The sequence below is a fragment of the Cygnus olor genome, chromosome 17, assembly GCF_009769625.2.
Source record: "Cygnus olor isolate bCygOlo1 chromosome 17, bCygOlo1.pri.v2, whole genome shotgun sequence".
Lineage (NCBI taxonomy): Eukaryota > Metazoa > Chordata > Aves > Anseriformes > Anatidae > Cygnus > Cygnus olor.
In genome coordinates this window covers 4,168,286-4,178,936 of record NC_049185.1, presented here as the reverse complement: position 1 = coordinate 4,178,936, position 10,651 = coordinate 4,168,286, and positions in this window count along the sequence as shown.

The following is a 10,651-nucleotide window of genomic DNA, read 5'->3' as shown; positions in this document are numbered from 1 at the left end:
GTGTTTTTCCGTGTTTCCTAGTTGACACTACTTAATTTCTGCTTTTCTAGCTTGTAAGTATTCTTATTACCTGCTTTAACAAGAGAAATGTGCAACTGTTTCCCAAGTGCATAACTTCCAGTCCCTGCTCTAGGATCTTTTGGAGATCCACAGGCCCTTTTAGGGATAAAGGATAACAACCAAAGCAAGTCTGTTTTTGACAGGCTGAAATTCATTATACGTAGCTCTGTATCTCTCATGAGAAGCGTGTAGGGATCTGCAGACTGGAAAAGTTAAACGCTTTCCATGGTTTTGGGATGTGGCGGGCTAAGGAGGGACTGGCAGGCTTCTGTAGAAAAGATGACTGGTTTTAGTTGTGTGTCACCTGCGGTAAGCTTGGGCTGCTCTGTGTAATGTGTTTGTGAGCAAAGGGAAAGGCCTGGACGCTGGGGGGAGCAGCTTCTGAAGGCCACACGCCCTCTGCCAAATGGATGGTCAAGGTCAGGTCTCAAGTGCTGAAGGAAATGGGGTCAGATGTGCCCCGAGCTTTGTCTCTGGGACCCAGGTGTGTGAACGTGCTGTACCCAAGGGCAGGGATTTCTCTGACTTTTATTAGGGAGCTGTGGGTGGAAGAGGGCGTTATAATGTATCTGTGGTCTGTCCTGCAACCACATTACAGTGTTTTGTTTGATCCATACCCAAATGTGCTAGGATCACTTTGCTTTTCGTTTGGCTTGGAGCACAATTACATAAGGCTATGGCCCACATGTGAGACCCGTGGGGCTGAGGCATGAGTAAAGGGGAAAGATCTCAAGGAGCTCTGACGTGCTATGTCTGAAAGGATTTCCTTTCCTCCCGCCCAGGGGGTTGAACCTTGTGGTAAGGTCACGTAATTGGGCTGCTCTGGGATGTGGTGGCTGGGTGCAGTGTGCTCTCTGTGCCTTGCAGGACACCAGCAGGCCGAGGGGAGCAGTCACATCATCCCAGCTGCATCGCGCCCTCCGCATCATCTGTGCATCCTCTGCGTCAGGGTCGTGCTTTCAAAAGGCTGAAAGAAAGCATATTAGAGGAAGTATTCCTGTGTAAGATTAACGGGATTAATGCAATTGGGATTAATGCAGTCATTCCCGAAAGAAATGCTCTCTTTCCAGCCCACCCCTTCTCCCCTCTGAGGCTTATTTATTTATTTACTGGCAGCTGCGAACTCTGCCTGGCTGTTGTGTTATTACCTGCGCTAAGGAGAATCATAAAAAGCTCAAGCACTTATTGATTCGGTGGTGGGAACCGTTTCAACAGTGATAAAATGTTTCTCCTTCCTCAGTTATGGAATAGCTGTCACAATTTTTCCTTCTAACCCGTGGCTTCCCTTTAAGACTTTTTGAATTATTTCCTCCACTTTATAGAGCTGTAACAAAGGATGGGTGGCTGGATCGCTCTGCCAGCTTCACCTGAATAAAAGGGGCCACAGAGAGGCTGAAAGGGCGCCTGTCAGCAGGCTACTAATTGCATGTGTCCATCAGCAGGTTGTCCTTACGCTGAAGAATGTTATCTTGAGACGAATCCATGGGCAGCGCAGAAGGGGCTTGTTGAGAGAGGCAGGCTGAGGAGCTACAGAGTGCTGGTACTTAGCACGCTGCTCTGCCTCGCGGTGATGGTGTTAAAAGGGAGTACACTTTGCTTTTCTTTGTCGTAAGGGACCGCTTGCGTTGCGTTTTGAGCTCATCTGCAAGGTTTCTGGAAGTCTGCAGTAAGTGGTTAGCATTCTGTGCTGCGTGTTTGTGGTGAGTGAGTGCTGCTTTCCTGCTTGTTTTGTCCCGCGTACGCTGTGCTGTGACACTTCAAATGCACTATTTGTAAAGAGGAGCAATGTTTTGGTTCAGGAGCTTAGTGAATATCATCATGCACTGTCCTGACAGCTCTTCGTACCTGAGGACTTCCCCGCCCCCCTCCCCATACAGGAGCATGTTTTATTCTTACGCGCAACCTAAGCTCTGGAAATGTCTAAATATTCTTGTACAGTTCAAATGTTCTCTGTGGCCTGTCTGGGAAGCTTCTCACTGAGGGCAGTTATTTAAAAATATTCACACGTGGTTAGGCTTTTTCTTTTCTGATCTACTGAGAAATAATCACAATCACTTCCAGATTGTTTCTTTGACTCAAAGAAAGCGTTGCCAGAGCTGACAAGGTCTCATTCTCAATATGGTATATATGGTAATTAGGATGTATATTGCCATCAGCACCATGGGACCCCAGGAGAACATGAGCTGAGGATTTTGCTTGTCTGCCCTTACTGAATGCATGTGAGAGTCTCATGAATATTTTTGAAGCAGGTTAAATACTTGCCATTGCAAATCTGTGGAGGCCCTAATGAAAGCAATCCTTTGAGCAGGAGTGAAGGTGGATTTCTCCTGCCTTACAAGAAGACTCGAGGAGTTCGGGAATAATTTTTAAGCAGTAGGTAATGCCTGTGCAGTGGGTTTTCACTCTGTAGCCGGCGAGGTGAGGTTCCTGATTTCCATCCAGCTGCAGGCTGGTGCTTGGCGCATGTCTGGGGGCATTGAGGGCGCGAGGCAGGACTGGGATGGCACTGATAAACTCCCATGTCGAAATTGAGACGCTTCCCAAGAGCAAGGTGTTGATTACATAGCAGCAAACAGCTTGGTGTTGTGGAGACTTGGGGAAGGTAGAATCCCCTTCTTTAGTCATCTATACTTCCTATTATTGCTGTTCTTCTTTAGAAGCACTTACAGCAGTAAAGGAGCAGCTGACAAGTATCACTGCCCAGCACATCAGATGTAACCCTGCTGGGGTGGGAGAAACAGTGGAAGTGGGGCAGGGTGTCACCCCTTGATTCCTCCAGACTGAGGCAGAGGAAGCCAAGAGATTTATCCCAGGGCTCAGCAGCAATCCTAGGAGTAGAAACAGGCACCAGCAGAGGAACTTGCTTTCTGCCCGGAGAGCCTGGCAGTGGGCAAACCTGTGCTTCTGAGGAGCCTGTATTTAGCCATTTGTGCCTTTGGGCTGTCAGGAATGGTGGCCAGGGAATTTCTGGTGTTGAGCCAGTGCTCCCCCAGTGGCCAGGACCAAGGTTTGGTCTGTCTCAAGCTCACGCTGCCATTCCCAGCACTCATGTTGCCGAGTCTCCCTTTCACAGTTTGGTCACTTCTCGAATCAGACTGAGTAGAAGATGCGCAGCTGGGATCACTCATCCTCCTGCACGCGTGGTGCCCAGGGGCTGGAGCTTGGTTTCTGCAGCCCTGGCTGTTTGGGGATGGAGACATTGCTGGAGAGGAAGCATTTTGGTGGTGGCTCAGAACAGGCAGGTGTATTCAACAACCTTTTCTTTTTTTTTTTCCTCTATTCTTCAGGGTTATATCCAACAAAGTAGACTTACTTTAGATTTATTTTTAAGTGAATAATCTCTGGTCTGACCTCAGTGCAGGAAAGCTCACCCCCAAACTCCCTCTCCTGTTGGTTTGCTTGGCAGTGGCTTACAGCCAGGGAGGGCCTTTTTTGTAAACTCCTGCACAGAGGAGGCCTGTTGCTGTGAACTCTTGCATAGTAATTAGAGGAAACAACTTTGGGCTCCCACCACTGGTTACGCAACGGGGCTGGATCTGGCCGCCGTTTGTCACTGTGCAGCGCAGCACCAGGGAGCTGGTGCCTCTCTCCAGAAACCCCTCCTTCGCCTCCCGGGGAGCCGCTTTGCAGCCCGCGAGAGGCGGCGGGCGGGAGCTTCTGTCCCACAGTCAGCTCCCAGGTAAATCCCGTCTGGGACCTAGCGGGGAAAATCGTAACCCCCTCGGCAGAAACGGTCCAAGTTTCCAAGGCAACTACCCTCTAACCCTATTTTGAACGCTGCCTCGTTCCCATAGAAAGTTGCCCGATAGTCTCGTCGGCAGCTGCTGCGGAGAGCACGCCACCTCCAGAGGAGCCGTCCTCGGCCGGGCTCTTTATTCCTGTAACGAGCAGCCGGGGGGGCGCGGGTGGCATGTGCTGCTCGGCACTGCCGCCCCCCCGGGCCCTGCCGAGCTCGGGCAGGGCACTGCAGACAGCCCGGGAGATGCTTTGGAGTAAGCGGTGGGGTGGTTCTGCCCCTCTGCCTTCCCGGGCAGAAAGAGAGGTGGTCGGGGCTCCCTGGAGGTGCACGGAGTTGGAGGCTGGAGCACAGATGGGGCTGCTCGTCCATTTTTTGGTGAGCTGGAAGGTGACAAGTGAAGAAAAAGGACGCAGCGTTTTATTTAATTAGAAAAACCAAACTCCCTAAAACTAGCCTCCAAAGGGCCTCCGTTGTCATCAGCTTCACAAAGAGCTGTGACAAATGAAAGGAACTGAGCAGAGAAAAGGCTGCTTTCTCTTTGTGTCTCTTTCCCAGCTTCTGTTTGCTTTGCTGTCTCCCTTGCTCCCATTGATCAGGCATGTGGAAACATTCCTCCTCCTGCGCTCCCATTGTGGCCGCCCGGTTGCCAGGCTGCCGTTGGCTTGAATAACTTCACTAAGCCAGGCCTCTCCAAAACCATGCCATCCGGCGCGCTGGACGCGGGGCCAGACGCTGCCCTCCCATCCTCCTCCTTCCCTCCCCCTCCCAGGCAGCGCAGGGGCAAAGTGAAAAAATGCACGGAAGAACAAGGGAGGCAACGCGGAGCCCCAGCTGGCCCGGCCAGGGGGAGAGGCGAGAGCTCGCCCTACAAAAATAGGGCCTGCAAGGAGGGGACAATGGCCGGCCTGGGCTGCTGCGTGGGGAAGGAGCTGGGTGGTGGTGGTGGCAGTGAGGGTTGCTAGCCCAAAGTTTCTGAGCAGAGGGGACAAAAGGGCATCCTTCCAGGCCGGTACGCCTGTGGGGGCACAAACTAGCAAAGCACAGCGAGGTAAACTTGTTCCCCTCGGAGGGGAGAGGCGGCGAGGACAACACAGGAGGCAGCAGGCAGCCGGCTGTGACTGGGAGCGATTCGTCGCCAGCTCCCGCTGGCTCGCCACAGACGCACCCCTTCAGCAACCCGGGCTCCTTGGGCCAAGCTGCCGCTGGCTCACGCAGCGCTGCTTGTTTTAGCAGAGCTGTGTTTTAGCAGAGCTGCACCGGCTCGTGCTGGAGGTGACGCTGGTGCCAGGGGCGGCACGGTGCAGGTGGCCGCTCTGGTGCGGGGCTGTACCCCCAGGACTTACCCCTGGGGTTGTCTTGGGTGAGCCCTGGCACTGAAGACGCCGGACTTGGGCACGACAGCTTGGGCTTGTGCCCCGCACTGAACCCGAGCTGCATCTCGCAGGGCTCCGCTGCCTACGGTTGTTATGCCGGGTACAAATCGGGCCTGTTGTTTTTAATGCTATTTCTCCATCGGTGACATAGCAGTAAGCAGTCTGTGCTTCCAGACGTGCTCATTGACTCAGCATGGCCAGGGCTGGATCCTCAGCTGGCGTAAAGCAGCCCTGGCCCCTCAGCTCACGGCATCGCCCGCGACCCCCTGTCGAGTCTTTGTCCCACTGGCAGCTGGGGCCAGCGGTGCGGTGTGACCGTGGGCTGCTGGCAGGGCAGGGGCACCCCTGGTGGTGCTGGATGGCCCCGGTCTGCCCGCAGGGCTGTCCCCTGTGTCCCCAGGGCCGGCAGTGGAGGAGATGTGGCAGGGCAGCTGGAGCCAGGTCGCCTTGGCTCTGCAGAGGGGTCCTGGGCTTGTGCTGGTTTGAAGGGCAGGGACTGCTGAGCTCAGGTGATTAACATAACAATCCTGGGGCTCTGCCTTCATCCCGAGGCTAAAGCCTGGTTTGCTCAATCCAATTTCCAGCCTCTGCCCTTTCTTTAGCAGGCTAATTACACCGGCAGGACAGTGGAAGTGACCTTCTTAAAGCCACAGTGCCCCTCGTCTACTTACCTGTCAAAACACAGGGGACAGAGCAGTGATATCATTGAGAGCAATAACATGTTTAGGTACAATGAGCAAAAATACTGAAGTAGCAAAGCACCCCCCAGGAGCTCACAGTGGTAACTTGTACCACCACTACTGACAAACACCTTTCTAAAGATCTGCCCGAGCAAGGCGCACGGGCTGGTGGGGCCACAGAGTTGTGGTTTAAGGAACAATCAGCGTGCGATATGACACCAATAAATGCGCAAAGTATTGCCGTCCTGCACAGGAACCTGTGAGGGCACTGGACTGGAAAGCTGCTGCAGCGCTGGTTTCCCTCATTAGTCATCCTAGCCTCATTCTGTCGCGGTAAGATGTAGCACCCTGCTCTAGCGCAGCTCTCCCTGTCCTCCTCCTGGGCTCACTCGGACGTGGCCTTTGGGCCTGGAGCTATTGTGCGTGCCCCGATGTCCTGTCCTGCAGCAGCTACAGCCTTGGCGTGGGCTGGGGCAGCAGCTTGGGTTTGGAGCCTGCCAGAGGCAGCAGTCACAACTGAAGAAGCTCAGAAAGTTTCAATCTGTATCCCTGCAGGCAAGTTGTAGAAAACCCTTGGGCTATGCCCAAGGTGCTGGGGTGGCCATCTGCAGAGCGAAGCCCTTGCAAGGCTTGCTTGTGTGCTGGAGCAGGAATAGGTGATTGCCAGGGAAGGCAGAGCATGCTTCTGACCAGCCTCGTAAAGACTTGTGCTGGAGGTGGTCTTATAACTCTTGAAACTGTCAGCAGCCATATATGTCTGCCTCTTCACAAAGGATAATGTGAAGTTAAACATGGACCTGACCGGTGGCTTTGCACAGGATGCGTCTGTTGTGGTCCTGTTGGAGCTGGCAAGGTCAGCTGATGTCTTGGTAAGGCTGAGTTTTGCCCAGGGTCACCTTCATTTGGGTGATGTTAGCACCTGCAAATCAAGAGGCAGTCTTCTGCTTCCAGGAACACCTGTGAGGTGAAGCCAGTCTCATTGGTGGAGCAGCCATAGCTAAGCACCTTCCGGAGCTGAAAAGAGGGTTTTGCTGTCTTTCCTGCTTGGAAAGAAGGAAACGTGGCAAGCATCTGGAGGTTTAACGTAACAAAACACGCTGGGAATAAAATTAACTGGATAGCTGATACAGATGTGTCAGTCACACTTTGCCCCAAAGCCACTGCTGATTGCTGAGATACCTGTTCCATCAGGAACCGAGAAGAGGTAGGAAAACAATTTTCAATTTATGGCAGCCTTAAAGAGACCTGCTGCATACAGCAAATTTGATGCTGTGATAAGTGACACTGTTTGTGACAGACAAATCTGGGGCTTGTGTAGTGGAGCAGCTCAGAAGTGCCGGCTGTCGCATACCAAAAGGCTGTGGCAATGGTACCTGCTAGGATAGATGTTGTAAGAGGTTGTCAACTATCAAAGGCATCTGCAAAGAGCCGTAAGACAGCAGCAAGATTTCTGAGCATTATGGAAGATTTAAATGTAAATACATGTATTTTTCCAAAAAATTGGCATTTGATGGTCTGATTCCAGTGGAAGCTACAAAATGGGGGGCTGCTGAGAAACGAGGAGGTATTGGGAAAACCAATACTCCTGCACTGAAGTATAAAGACAAACTGAACACGTCTGAAAGAGAAGGAAGCAATTACAGGAAAGGCTGTTACTAGAAAGCTGCTGGGAGGAGGGCAAATGCATCCAGCACAACAAGTCTAGGATAAATACTGGGAGCAGCCTTGGAGGCGTGCCCTTGCCCATCCTTACCATGACAGCCTTTTCCTTGGTTTTGTAACTGGGAAGATGATCACTGGAGTTGTTCTGTCTCTGGCACTGCATGCAGGACTGTAGGACACAGCCCAATTACCGAGTCCTCCACGGAGCAATGTGGCTTTTTGAGGAGGCAGGGATCGTGTTTAGAATTGTGCACAAGAAGATGGACTTGCAAATATTACTGTTGATGATGAAGAGCAGCTGGGTGCTCCAGGCAAGTCAGATATTGTTTGAAATGATGCCTGTGGATTAACAAAAGCTCATAAAATGGAAAAAAAGAAATAAATCTGTCTGTAACATGTATGCTACCTGGAATGCAGATGCACCTGTGAGAAGGGGCAAACTGAAGCGCACAAGAAACATTCCTTAGAGAAAAATTCTGTCTCTAATGTGACTTTTTTTTTTTTAATTCATCTTTCCTACATGAGCATTCCAGGGGAGACTCCCTTGCTGGGCTGCTCCTGTAGGGCAGGGCTTTCATGGTTTGTCACTGGTCAGGCAGCGACAATAGGCAGCTTGGCGGAGTCAGAGTGTAGACTTTGCACTGTTAAAAATCAAGGCAGAGTAGAGTTAGCTCTTCTCCCTGTGTGGTTAAGCACTTTCTGTGTGGCTGGTGCCAGGCACTGTCACATCCCACTGCTCACGAATGCCTTTGCCAGGTGGAGACCACGTCTGCTTTAAGCTGGAGTGAAGGACCAAATGAGACTTCAGCCTCTGTGTCACTTCTAAGCGATACTTAGGCTCATGTTTCAGGAAGGGAGTTTAGAGAATTGGATTCTCTTCCTCTTTCAATAGAGGAATTCACTGATCTTGTTTCCTCATGCCCTGAAATGCGTGAATAACCCACGTGTATGTGAGAAGTACCCCATCCCACAGCTGGGGCAACGGACAATCTTGTGTTTCCTTCACATTTCACAACAGACTCCGATCAGACAGTCTCCTAAAGAGACGCCACCACGGGAATGCTGCTTTCAGCATCCAGCACTGTCCTCGAACAGAAGTCTGAGTCCTCCTGTTTAAGTCCATACAGTAATTAGTTGCAGTGCCCTTGCCTTGGAGGAGATTAGTGCCAAGGCTAAGTCTACAGCTGGAGACTGCAGTTTAATTTTGTGATCAAGAATTAGAGCGAACCAGTAGGCAGTGCTTCCTGCATAGAATATCTGCTGCAGAAGTTGTCCGATTTAAATATAGATGTAGCATTCTCCTGTTTGGAACTCCAAGAGAAAATGTGTTAGGGTTAGTGTTTGCTGGCAGTACTTTTGGTATGTCATTCACTTATATCTATAAATTCCAAATGTAATAGGTAAAACGGTGTTAATGAATTCTCCTGTGAGGTACAGGACTGATGGAAATCATTACACGTTTGAGATGTGTCCTGCATCAGCCCGTGGCAGCCAGCTGGCTCACAGGTACCTGGGGTCTCTTTCATGAAGCAGGCAGCGTGCCGTGCCTCCTGCAATGCTGCCTGTGAAATCTCCTTAGCTCCCGATTACTCCCTTTTTCTTTCACTCACAAGGACCTTGATTGAGCTACGTCTGCGGCAGGCTCCTAGTAACAAAACTTGTGTCTGAAACGTGCTGTCTGGCAAAACAAGCGGCCGCTCTCGCGAGGTCCTTCCAAACAGGTTTCTCCTGCTGCCGTCGTTCCCCGCGCGCAGCCCCGTGCCCGTCCCGGGATTTTCTTCCTTCCTCGTGGGGAGTGACTGTGTTATTTCGGAGCACAGGCTGACAGAGCCAAGATAGAGGATCTCCAAGGGAAGTTGTAAGTGTTCAATAAAAGAAGGAATGCGGCAAGAAAAGAAAGCCCTGACTCGAACGGCATCATTCTCTTCCCCTCATCCCTTTGAGGTTCTCCTGCCTTCCCTGCCTGTGGGTGACCTCCCTCCTCTCCCAACCAGCCTCTTTCTTTTTGCAGCCTCCGTCCTGCCCCTCACCCTCCTCGTTCATTGATCTCCCGTTAGGCTTTATTAGTGACTCCCCCTCCCACCCTTTCTCTCCCTGGGTTTTTCTGATTCTCTAACGTAAGACAATTGAATGAGGCCAGACTCCTAAGCCGAGGCTGGGGGTGTGGGGTGAGAGGGAAGAGGCGTTAAGATTTAATGATATTGCCTCTTTAAGGAATCCCTAATTCCTAACACCCATCTCCTCCCCCACCTGAGAACCAATTAAAACTCAATGAATTCAAGTGGAGGCTTTTGTGCATCACATGTGCTTGACTAACAAAGCCTTCTCCATGCTGGAATAAAAGCTTCTATTCAGCAGCCAGTTTGTTCTAATTCAAATCACTTCCACTCCAGCATCCTCTCCCTCCTTGCTGCTCCCCAGTTCCCAGGCCGGAGCTCCCTGCTCCACCTCGCAGAGCCCTGCCGTGGTGGTGGTGGAGCAGAGGGCAGGAGATGGCCTCCCCGTGGTCGATGGGGTGGGACGTGGTGATCGCGGCCCCATGCCTGGGATCCCGCTGGGAGAGCCAGCGGTGTGCCCTGCCACGCAGGAGCTCCAGCCTTGGGACTCCTCTGTGCCCTTGGGGAACAGCTCGTGTGTGCGCAGTCCTCCGTGTGGGGACGGAAAACTGCCTTGTCTTTAGGCGGGGTTCAGCCTTCTTGGCACCGGTGGAAACTCTTGCCTTCCTTCTCTGCTGTAGGGGTTACGGGGGTGTGACGGGGTGACACCTGAAGCGAAAGAGCAGTCTGAAAGCTCACAGAGGCTGAGTAGTTTCTCCTTCCACTTTCAGCAGCCTCACTCTATGAATTGCACTACCTGGGACCCTGAGTGTAATTTCCATCTTCCACCATACCTTAAAAAATAACAATAAAAAAAGGTGGGGGGAGGCTTGGATAAGGTTGCCTGAGAGATAAAATATAATTCTCACTATTCATCAGCTTAAAAACAAAAAGCACGTATGCTTTGCAATCACAGACCTGTTTTTTGGGTGATTTTATGTAGGGAGACATTTCTCTGTCCTGCTGTTAGTGATCTTTCCAGTGTAAAACACCGCTCGGAGCTTCTACCTGTCCTTTGCTGCTGGCGGTGTTACCCGAGCT